This window comes from Patiria miniata, unplaced genomic scaffold, assembly GCF_015706575.1.
Source record: "Patiria miniata isolate m_02_andy unplaced genomic scaffold, ASM1570657v1 HiC_scaffold_25, whole genome shotgun sequence".
NCBI lineage: Eukaryota > Metazoa > Echinodermata > Asteroidea > Valvatida > Asterinidae > Patiria > Patiria miniata.
In genome coordinates, this window is record NW_024037064.1 from 15,214,832 (window position 1) to 15,227,417 (window position 12,586).

The following is a 12,586-nucleotide window of genomic DNA, read 5'->3' on the forward strand; positions in this document are numbered from 1 at the left end:
ACCCCCTACTTGGGATTAATTGAACCCCAATAAACACCCCCTCCCCCACCCCCTAAAAGAAAAGTGACAAACATACGGATTTCCCTGGCTGCTGTTTATGTTTGTTTTGTAATAAAGACAATAATCACACACACCCATTCGCGAACAAAATGTCACGGATCCCTCTATACGTTCCCCGCTATATCCTGAGACGAGCACCCAGTAATTATTACTTAATCGACTTTGACAAAAAATGGAGACCAGACATGTTTTACAGTGGAAATAGGGAGGGGAAAAGCAACTCTAAGAACACACATGACAAGGACAAGTGAAATCGAGTAAAATCAAGATTCAATCTCTTTTTTGAAATAGTGGTGGCTCTGAAAAGAGCCGTTCGGTTTGATTTTTGAATATGGTGTCTAGCCGCCGAAGCCGTACAGCGTGCGTCCCTGTCTCTTCAGCGCATACACCACGTCCATTGCAGTGACAGTCTTCCTCTTGGCGTGCTCGCAGTAGGTGACTGCATCGCGGATAACGTTCTCCAGGAAAACCTTGAGGACTCCGCGGGTTTCTTCGTAGATGAGCCCGGAGATACGCTTGACTCCTCCGCGGCGGGCCAGCCGACGAATGGCTGGTTTAGTGATTCCCTGGATGTTATCTCGGAGAACCTTGCGGTGTCGCTTGGCACCCCCTTTGCCTAGTCCCTTTCCTCCTTTGCCACGGCCAGACATGTTTGTGTCTCCTCAGTCGGTTGTAGATGATTCAATGGCCATCCCAGCCCCGGCGAGGCAACTTATAGGACATGCGCGGACGCGATATGAGCATGCGAAGCCATCAACTGTTACGGCGCCCTCTGGCGACCAATCGTGGCAGGAGCACTCATCCTGGGAAACAAACAAATCAGAAGCAAAACAAGGGGGAAAAGGGATAACAAATAAGAAAAGGAAGAAGATGCCTAGAAACATATTGCAACGAGACTCAAACAATACATTTATAACCAGACACAGAGGGGTCGTGGCCAAGCCTTTTTTTTTTTTTTTTTTTTTTTACACCTTGAACGGAAATCAATGGAAACGCCAACATCATAATTTAACAAGACTTTACACACTTACTAATATTTACCGTAATTCAATGTGAAAGCCCTGTCACCAAAACGTCAAAAGAAAACGAACCTTTAACGACGGGGCACCGTAGTCAGAACCTGTTTTTGTATTAATTTATGTTCCCCGAAGGGAGTGGGCCGAATCCCGGATGTACTGCTATACCGGGCCAACCCGTGGCCGGGACGAGGCAAGCCTCTATTCCACGGCCCAAATCCAAAAATCAGTTTAATATACTGGCTGTTCAATGAACAGCGTTTCAGATATTAAGCTGAAAAGAACAGATACTTATTTTTTATGGCCCCCCCACAAGACCACGCTTGGGGGACCGGGCAGGCCGACCACGTCGGACCAAGCTAGTAGGGTTGCGAACCCTCCTGCCCGGGACAAAGACAACATACAAAGGCGACTTCACGCCTACACATATAACACAAAAAATGGCGACTTCACGCCGATACAAAGGCGACTTCACGCCTAAACTAAGGCAACTTCATGCCTGAACAAAGGCAACTTCATGCCTAAACAAAATCACCCATGCGAGGCAGAACACGGAAGACCGTCACTACGCAAGCCGGGGACCACTTCGGGGGAGGAGCCTTACAGACTCAAGGCTAAGTGCAATGCCGAGTCTGGACCACCTCCTGATGTTCCTGACCGAGACTAAGACCGATGTGCAATGATCTTAGCCAAAAGGCCGAGAAGCGATAACGATTAATATTAAAACAATAGCGCGGAAAGGGATTATTCGTCTTGAAATACTGTTTGCTATTGTTCTTCTTATTATTTATTTTTGCCTTTTTTTGTTTCCTGGTGTGAAAACAAAAAAAAAGACTCCTGCGCGTCCACCGCAACTCAACGAAACCAGGGGAGAGAGAGATGAGCAAGAAATCTCCGGCTTTCTCAGATTAACAGAGACATATACATTCTTAAAAATATTTCTATCATGCATTTTCATACACCTCGATCATATTTCACCCAAAATCTTGTTGAAAAAATTAATCCAGACAAAAAATGGGATCAATGCATCAGTGAGCGAGAGCGTCGGCACTAAATGCCGTACGTACGATGTACCGGGACAAGCATATCAATAGATGGCGCCCTTCAACACTCCCGGTCATCGCGCCTCGGCGTTTCCCATCTGGGTATTTCTCAGGGCCTGCCAATGGGTCCCACATTAGGGGCGGGGAAATACTTCAGTTTGTCAGTAAGCTCCGTGGCCGAGTGGTTAGAGAGCACATGTAGAAAGTAATAGACCGTGGGTTCGAGTCCCAGCCTGCCGCTTTCCTTTAATTGCTTGGTTATTGTTTTGTTTTGTTATTTTTTCACTTACTTATTTCCCCTTTTTGTAATAATTACTATTTTATTTCATTGATTTATTGTTTATTTCGTCATGAAGTTATAAGAAGAAAATTCGAAAGAAAAGAAAACATTCGTCATACCGTTTTCATTTGCGCTTATAATACTTATGTATCAATATCAATGCGGTCCCGCGGGGAGTTAATTGAAGAGAGAGAAAGAAAGAAAAGAAACAAACGGGAAACAAATGTCAACGCACCATTATTTGTCCATTTTTGTAACCTTTGGTGAATAAGTCATTCACATTCTACATGAGGCAACATTTAAGACAATGCATATACATACATGTATGGCTAATGTACTCAGCCGGCCGGCCGGTCACATACGCAGTGCGTAAAATTTTGCATAATGATTAAGTTAAAGGACACAGTGGGAATTCTATCTGGAACAGTGTTCTATTGTTTATAAAAAAAATTAGAGAAATTGATTTCGGCTATGAGTGAAGGTAGAGGTGGAGTTAGACAGGCAGCGACAAATCTCTTTTTTGAAGGTTGTGGTGGCTCTGAAAAGAGCCTTTTGGGTTTGTGGATGCAAAGTAAGTTCTTTTCTTTACTTTGACACTTTGGCGGTCTTCTTGGGCAGAAGAACTTGCTGGATGTTGGGAAGGACACCACCCTGCGCGATGGTAACTCCGCTCATCAACTTGTTCAACTCCTCGTCGTTGCGTATAGCAAGCTGCAGATGGCGGGGATTAATTCTCGTCTTCTTGTTGTCTCGTGCAGCGTTTCCGGCCAGTTCCAAGATCTCCGCGGTAAGGTACTCCATCACTGCCGCAAGGTAGACCGGTGCACCGGCACCGACACGCTGGGCGTAGTTGCCCTTACGCAGAAATCTGTGAACACGACCCACGGGGAACTGGAGTCCCGCCCTGGAGGACCTGCTCTTGGCCTTGCTTCTTGCTTTGCCGCTCTTTCCTCGCCCAGTCATCTTGACAGTATAGTGACAGAAGATGAATGTACTCTGCAGTAAAGGTGGTGTGTGAATGAACCCACTTGGAAAACACAACACTAGTTATAGCGTTCTGGTGGATTGGCTGAAGCGTGCCAAGTAGCCAATCACGCGACACGGGCGTGCCCGTCGCACGGTTGGGTGCACCGCATCCATTTTGGACGCGGGGGACGAGGGAACAAAAAATTACAACTGTGTCATCGTCGTTCAAAGTAATGGAATCACTAGATAAAACACAGAAACATGCAACATTCTTACCTCCATTTTAAGACGTTTTATTGTTATTCCGCCGAAGAAGTCCCATGATCTTTCGACCAGCCTCCGCACAATGGCAGTGATTCGTTGCTCTCACGCGGCGGTTAAAACTGGCCTCGGTTTCTTGCTAGATATTTGTAACATCCCACAGACGAAATCCTAATTTATTTTTTAATAGTAACCCACTCAACAAAATGCAAGCACTCGTCCGGAGATTGAAAGAAATGACCAATTGAAAAAGGCTGTGGCATAAATTAAATTATGTGTTTACGACGACGACAAGACTCAGGGATTAACTTTAATCGCATTACCTCCCCTCGCCTCACGAAGGGTAAAAGCATATTAAAAAAAAAGAGAGAGAGTGAAAGGGACACAACAGAATAAAAAAAGGTTAGTTGTAAAACCTAAGAAATGGGCTGATCGGGCGAACTGAGCTGACTGGCAAATCTCTTTTTGGAAACTGTGTTGGCTCTGAAAAGAGCCGTTTGGTTTTGAAGCCTTCAAAATTTCTATTTTGAAGTCGTGTACTTGGTGACGGCCTTGGTGCCTTCGCTGACTGCATGCTTAGCAAGCTCCCCGGGAAGAAGTAGGCGTACTGCTGTCTGCACTTCACGGCTTGTGATGGTGGACTTCTTGTTGTAGAGAGCGAGGCGAGAAGATTCGCTGGCGATGCGCTCAAACACGTCGTTGACAAAGCTGTTCATGATGCTCATTGCCTTGCTCGAGATTCCGGTGTCGGGGTGCACCTGTTTCATCACTTTGTAGATGTAGATGCCGTAGCTCTCCTTGCGACGCCGGTGCCTCTTTTTGTTTGCGCTAACCGGACCCTTAGTATTTCCGGCCTTCTTCTGACCTTTTCCGCTAACTTTGGGAGCCATATTGGAGGACTTGGAATGTATCGGATCGTGAGATCGAATGAAAGACCAGCACGTCTTGGCCGGCTTTTATTGTGCACAGCTTGGATTCTGACCACCCATGCATCGTCCACTTTCCCGCCAGTGACCGCTAACCCATGCGTGAAGAAAGCGGTATGCGTGCATAGTTATACAATGCACGCACGGCACGACCCCCCCCCCCCCCCCCCTCCCCGGCAAGGGTATTTTTAGCCTTTTTCTCAGACTGACACGTGTATAAGTGTCCTTCTTAAATATTATTGTCTACTGAATTTCTGGGAAATAATAAAGTCATCTCCAGCGGAGGGCGAATTAATATGTCGTAGTGCACCAATACTTCTTTAAATGTTGTTTCCCCCTTATGCACCATCCATTTATAATGAATCATACAATGTAACGCAAAACCGACGAAAATAAGAGAACGAGTACCTGTAATTGTCAAAACAGATAGGAAATATATATCATTATTACCATGCCCATAACAATTCAATTTTGCCTGGAACACGTTTCGGATGAGGCATACGTATAGAACCCAAAAAGTGGAATGTATTTGGACAGAATATCAACAATAATAATTCGGAAAAAAATCAACGGCCCTTTATTCTTTATTTGAAGGAAAACTCAGGGATTGGACTTAATCTCTCTTTGAAGAAGTAGTGGCTCTGAAAAGAGCCGTTAGTTTTATTTCTTTTTGCGCACACAACGTGCTCAAGCTCGTTCACCCCGAATTCGGCGGGCCAACTGGATGTCCTTGGGCATGATGGTGACCCTCTTGGCGTGAATGGCGCACAGGTTGGTGTCTTCGAAGAGGCCGACGAGGTAAGCTTCGCTCGCTTCTTGCAATGCCATGACGGCAGAACTCTGGAATCGCAGTTCAGTTTTGAAATCCTGTGCAATTTCACGCACAAGTCTCTGGAATGGCAGCTTTCGGATCAGCAGTTCGGTGCTCTTCTGGTAGCGGCGAATCTCACGGAGGGCGACGGTTCCCGGTCGGTACCGATGGGGTTTCTTGACACCGCCAGTCGCCGGTGCGCTCTTGCGGGCCGCCTTGGTGGCCAACTGCTTCCTGGGGGCTTTCCCCCCGGTGCTCTTTCTTGCCGTCTGCTTGGTGCGCGCCATGGTCAAGGGTATGGTTTGATGAACGGTGATCACAACTGAGTGCAGATTGAGCGAACGGACCCCGCCTCTTAAGGCCGGCGCATAGCATCCTAGGTTGGAAGCCTAACAATGGGCTATCTTCCGATTGGGTGCTTCGGGGGCCAAGCGGAGACGCTTCAGTGATCACGATTTCCGTACGTTGAAAAAGTATAGACGTTAAATTTCAATCGAAAATGCTGCTTTTCCGAGCCTATAGTATTATGAGCCCTCGGCAACAGAATCCATTTGGGATCGTTGTGACTACAATATTTCTCCCACCCCCTACTTGGGATTAATTGAACCCCAATAAACACCCCCTCCCCCACCCCCTAAAAGAAAAGTGACAAACATACGGATTTCCCTGGCTGCTGTTTATGTTTGTTTTGTAATAAAGACAATAATCACACACACCCATTCGCGAACAAAATGTCACGGATCCCTCTATACGTTCCCCGCTATATCCTGAGACGAGCACCCAGTAATTATTACTTAATCGACTTTGACAAAAAATGGAGACCAGACATGTTTTACAGTGGAAATAGGGAGGGGAAAAGCAACTCTAAGAACACACATGACAAGGACAAGTGAAATCGAGTAAAATCAAGATTCAATCTCTTTTTTGAAATAGTGGTGGCTCTGAAAAGAGCCGTTCGGTTTGATTTTTGAATATGGTGTCTAGCCGCCGAAGCCGTACAGCGTGCGTCCCTGTCTCTTCAGCGCATACACCACGTCCATTGCAGTGACAGTCTTCCTCTTGGCGTGCTCGCAGTAGGTGACTGCATCGCGGATAACGTTCTCCAGGAAAACCTTGAGGACTCCGCGGGTTTCTTCGTAGATGAGCCCGGAGATACGCTTGACTCCTCCGCGGCGGGCCAGCCGACGAATGGCTGGTTTAGTGATTCCCTGGATGTTATCTCGGAGAACCTTGCGGTGTCGCTTGGCACCCCCTTTGCCTAGTCCCTTTCCTCCTTTGCCACGGCCAGACATGTTTGTGTCTCCTCAGTCGGTTGTAGATGATTCAATGGCCATCCCAGCCCCGGCGAGGCAACTTATAGGACATGCGCGGACGCGATATGAGCATGCGAAGCCATCAACTGTTACGGCGCCCTCTGGCGACCAATCGTGGCAGGAGCACTCATCCTGGGAAACAAACAAATCAGAAGCAAAACAAGGGGGAAAAGGGATAACAAATAAGAAAAGGAAGAAGATGCCTAGAAACATATTGCAACGAGACTCAAACAATACATTTATAACCAGACACAGAGGGGTCGTGGCCAAGCCTTTTTTTTTTTTTTTTTTTTTTTACACCTTGAACGGAAATCAATGGAAACGCCAACATCATAATTTAACAAGACTTTACACACTTACTAATATTTACCGTAATTCAATGTGAAAGCCCTGTCACCAAAACGTCAAAAGAAAACGAACCTTTAACGACGGGGCACCGTAGTCAGAACCTGTTTTTGTATTAATTTATGTTCCCCGAAGGGAGTGGGCCGAATCCCGGATGTACTGCTATACCGGGCCAACCCGTGGCCGGGACGAGGCAAGCCTCTATTCCACGGCCCAAATCCAAAAATCAGTTTAATATACTGGCTGTTCAATGAACAGCGTTTCAGATATTAAGCTGAAAAGAACAGATACTTATTTTTTATGGCCCCCCCACAAGACCACGCTTGGGGGACCGGGCAGGCCGACCACGTCGGACCAAGCTAGTAGGGTTGCGAACCCTCCTGCCCGGGACAAAGACAACATACAAAGGCGACTTCACGCCTACACATATAACACAAAAAATGGCGACTTCACGCCGATACAAAGGCGACTTCACGCCTAAACTAAGGCAACTTCATGCCTGAACAAAGGCAACTTCATGCCTAAACAAAATCACCCATGCGAGGCAGAACACGGAAGACCGTCACTACGCAAGCCGGGGACCACTTCGGGGGAGGAGCCTTACAGACTCAAGGCTAAGTGCAATGCCGAGTCTGGACCACCTCCTGATGTTCCTGACCGAGACTAAGACCGATGTGCAATGATCTTAGCCAAAAGGCCGAGAAGCGATAACGATTAATATTAAAACAATAGCGCGGAAAGGGATTATTCGTCTTGAAATACTGTTTGCTATTGTTCTTCTTATTATTTATTTTTGCCTTTTTTTGTTTCCTGGTGTGAAAACAAAAAAAAAGACTCCTGCGCGTCCACCGCAACTCAACGAAACCAGGGGAGAGAGAGATGAGCAAGAAATCTCCGGCTTTCTCAGATTAACAGAGACATATACATTCTTAAAAATATTTCTATCATGCATTTTCATACACCTCGATCATATTTCACCCAAAATCTTGTTGAAAAAATTAATCCAGACAAAAAATGGGATCAATGCATCAGTGAGCGAGAGCGTCGGCACTAAATGCCGTACGTACGATGTACCGGGACAAGCATATCAATAGATGGCGCCCTTCAACACTCCCGGTCATCGCGCCTCGGCCGCAGCAGTACACTAACAATTTTTTTTTATTTTAATCTAAATGCCACCACACTTGAGCATTCTTGTACGCCTAGACCCCATAACCACGAACACCCAAATTCACCAGCCAAAATCAAAAAACAATGCTTTACAACACATTACAAGCACAACTGCTAAGTCATCAAAGAATCGGAGAAATTGTGGTATACGTTTTATGGTAATTAGATCGGTCAGAGGTTATTTTTGTATCTTAGGAGGTTGCGTTCTAAAAAAGTGATTGGCTATGGCTACGACTGTTGTCTTCGTTGTGATATACATGCATTGACAATCCATAGCCGCTAAAACTTTATAGTAAATACCGGAAATAAAAACACCATGTGACGAGCGCGCGCAGTACAGTATTACGAGTATTGACTGTCAATCGTTAATTTCAGTGCAGACGATGGATTCTCGCAACTTTCACATCTTGGTTGTATGTTCACTCAGCATATTTTCGGGCGCCATGCCGAACACGAAAGTACACGGCTTCCAGTATTTACCACTAGTCGTAAACACCTGGCCGTTTACAAATGCTACTTCTGCGGGTAAGTACATAAACCTACTATATTAACACTGACTAAACTAAAGTACCACTAGCGGAAAGAATATTGTTGATGCACCCTAACGTGGCGCGGCCCCTAACGTGGCGCACTTGGATTTTTCGCCGGTAGCGCCTACCTAGAGCAAAATTTTAAACTGGAATTTCACAGAAAGTGAAATTTCATCAAGTTCTAAACGGTCCTGTTCATAAATCGCGAGTTTATTTACCCGTGACAAAGTTAGAAGGAAAAGCTATTTTGGCGCGTGATTTTCCGATTTTATTTTCAAGTGCAAAGTGAACCCTTTGAAAATGCCCTGAAAAATAAGAAAATAATTTTCTGACGAACATTTGGCTGGGTATGTATGTATGTAAAGATATTAATTATTTATCAGAATTTATCAAGTTTACAGGAATTCGTAAGTGTTAATTTGGAATTTTCCAAGATTTAGTCAAGTGCGCCACGTTAGGGATCACTCTGCCAATTTGTGCCCAATTTCCGGACACCACCGACACCGTTTTTGGATTTCGGATTAAATTTTATGAAACTGAAATTGTTCACAGAGGTAAAATACCAAGCATTGATAATGTAAAAGTACTAGTATTTCATTGCATGAATTTGAGGTTTGTCAACAAAGAGGTTTGGCAACACTACACGAGGAAAGTCGGGTAAGCTTCGAAGTACGCCACGTTAGGGAACACGACTATATTATAGTAGTGTTCCCTAACGTGGCGCACTTCGACGTTCACCCGACTTTCCTCGTGTAGTGTTGCCAAACCTCTTTGTTGACATACCTCAAATTCATGCAGTAAAATACTAGCACTTTTACCTTGTTAATGTTTGCTTTCTAACCGCTGTGAACAATTTCGGTTTCACGAATTTAATCCGAGATTCAAAAACGGTGGCGTCCGGAAATTGGGCACAAATTAGCGGAGTGTTCCCTAACGTGGCGCACTTGAATAAATCTCGGAAAATTCCAAATTGACATTTAAGAATTCCTGTAAAGTTGATAGATTCTGATAAACCTTTATTATCTCTACTTAAATATTCCAACCAGAAATTTGTCAGAAATTTTGTTTCTTATTTTTTCGGGGCATTTTCAAAGGGTTCACATTGCACTTCAAAATAAAATGGGAAAATCACGCCAAAATGAATTTTTCTTCTAACTTTGTAACAGGTAGATAAACTCGCGATTTATGAATGGGAGTGTTAAGAATTTGATGAAATTTCACTTTCTGTGAAATGTCAGTTAAAACTTGTGTTCTAGCTAGGCGCTACAGGCAAAAAATCAAAGTTCATGACCTCGTGTTTGTATGGCCAGCCGCCCCGCGCGCCCCACAAACGTCATAAACTATGATGCATATTCATTATCTTGCCCAAGCGCACTCGCATAATGCATACATTACAGTGTGGCCGCCATTTTGAAATCGCGTGGGGGAGCATTTTCGGGACGATATTTGTGGAAGATGATGACTGAAAGTCGTCTTTTGGCCAGATGGATGAAAATATTGAGACCAAAGAACGTTGTTTTCGAAAAGGTATGAGTTGCTCTACGACTAAGAACCTTAACTTTGGAAATTTGTGTCCTGGATGAAAAGATAATCTTGATCGAAATCTGTTGCAAAATCGCTACATCAGCGGCCAAAAAAATTCAGTCTCTGTGGAAGCATTGAGCGTCTGGCCGTACTACAGAGCTTGCGATAGTACTGTACGGCCAGACGCAGTCGGGCTACATTAATCCCAACCCACATTCCATTGAACAAAATGAGGTATGGAATCTGGGTTTGGAAACCTGGTAGACACAACCTGGTAGACACATTTAATTGTGAGTGGTAAGTTTATCTATTATATTTTTTTTTCAAAATTAATGTTTGTTGGGAACAATTTAAAGGGTTTTATGGCATGTTATGAATGTGTGGATCTGTCCGGGGTAACTGTTTTTCTCATTTGTATTCTCTTTACCATTTTTTTGGGGCCTTTTCTCCCCAAGGGTATGCACAAAAATGCATACCGTGTGTCAGTGATTTAAATGTTTAGTCAAAGTATGAGATTCACTGCAGCGCTTGTACGGAGGGTACTGAAGTTCCAGCGCTCCACTCAGTAGAGCTCATACTGACCCTCATTTGTTTTGGAAAGAAAGTTGCACCCTGACGCGACGCCACTTTCGAAACTGAAAAAAGAATATATATTTTTGGCTTACCTTGTACCTCAGAGAGTATACTTTCATTTGAGAACTGTAAGGAATATGTTGGCAAAGTCTTTAAGAAAGATTTGCGAATGTGTGGCCAAGTTAGTGGATTTTTACTTGTCACTGCATGTTGAAGCCCTGAACCGATGTGTGACATACAAATTCACTAAGTTGGCCACACATTCACCTACAAATCCCTCTTAAAGACTTTCTCATCATATTCCGTACAGTTCTCACATGAAAGTTTACTCTCTGAGGTACAAGATAAGCAAAAACAAAAAACTTGTTTTGTGTTTCGAAAGTCTTTTTGTCTGTTTCGAAAGTAGCGCCAGGTTGCAACATTTTGTCCTTTGGAAGATTAGTATGTTATAGCAAATATTGTTAAACTTACTTGTTGCACGTTTTGAGCTTGTAGATGCTTCAAAACCAAGAAAACCAATCCTGTTCTCATAGTCTGGTTCCCTGACCCCATTTAAGATGAAACAGATCAATTGATAGACTTTGTGGAATTGTATGGTCGGAGAATCAGCCTAGCAGGCTTGTACCCACCCCATCACATTGTGTAATCAATTGCAACACGATTTTGTACCCGAACAACATTTGGTGTGATGATTGGCCTATATGAGAAACCCCAAAAACTGAATTTTTGTTGGCAAATTGGCTCGCTAGTTTTTCAGATACGGGTCAACAAACTTTTGACTAATTAGCATCAAATCAAAAAGTTACGCAAGGATCAGTGCCCGTTTTAAAATTAGAAGCAATTTTCTGAAATCAACATGCCCATGGAGAACTGTGCACAATTTGTATACCATGTACATGTTGTATACATGTACACGTACACGTACCATAAATCACATTTTTCATTCATATCCACACACAACATATCTCAGCACTCAGCAGTCAGCAGTATCAATCAAGCAATGCACCGTTAAAGGGAAAATACAACATTTGCAAACATCCACGAAATACCTTACTGGATTGTTAGGGAATGACAGTTTAACCTTATACTGAAATACATGAATCCATCAAAATCCACCCCCCCCCCCCCCCCGTTTCATGGGATTTCAGTGGATTTCAGGATACCTCCTGTAAGATCTAAGACACTGCATTAAGATCTCAGTGTTGTTTTCTTGAGTGCTCACAACCAAGTGAAGAATACATACAGGCACAGTATGTTGGGTGTTGTCCTAAGGAGTCGTATTACAATGGGTTCTCATTGCAGTGTTTCCCCTGGGTTGGTGGAAGGTGTGAGGTGGTAAAATAAATTTGGTCGAAAACAGACCCGCGAGCGCGAAGCGCGAAGCCCGTGCGGCGTGGGGTTGGGGGCCCGCTTAAGGGCCCCAAAAAATTTTGCATTCTAGACGCTCTGTGGTGCAATGTGAGGCATTTGAGGTCACTTTCTTCTTACTTTTTTGGACAGTATCTTGAATAAAATATTGATATAAATTATTGATTTTTTTTCAAAAAAATCCAACATAGGCCCCTATTTATTTGTGAAAATGTAGGCCTACCACCACCCTGACCACCAGGGAGTCAAGCACTTTTTGGATTTTTGTTACAACCCTGGAAAATTTGGTATAATTGGAAAGAGAATCACACGACAAAATCAATAACGTTTAAATTAGTTTCATATGAGCTTGCGTTCTGGAGATATAATAGTTAAAATAAAAAAAAATCAATGAAATTGA

The 12,586-nt window shown here is 44.0% G+C and overlaps 2 non-coding genes across 2 annotated transcripts; both read right to left on the reverse strand.

Annotated features, from left to right (window-relative positions):
• Window positions 1-1,209: 1,209 nt before the first annotated feature.
• Window positions 1,210-1,394, reverse strand: LOC119733505. The gene has a single exon (XR_005271873.1). It is a non-coding gene; the product is annotated as a U2 spliceosomal RNA (small nuclear RNA).
• Window positions 1,395-7,154: 5,760 nt separating this feature from the next.
• LOC119733507 lies at window positions 7,155-7,339 on the reverse strand. The gene has a single exon (XR_005271874.1). It is a non-coding gene; the product is annotated as a U2 spliceosomal RNA (small nuclear RNA).
• Between the last annotated feature and the right edge of the window lie 5,247 nt (window positions 7,340-12,586).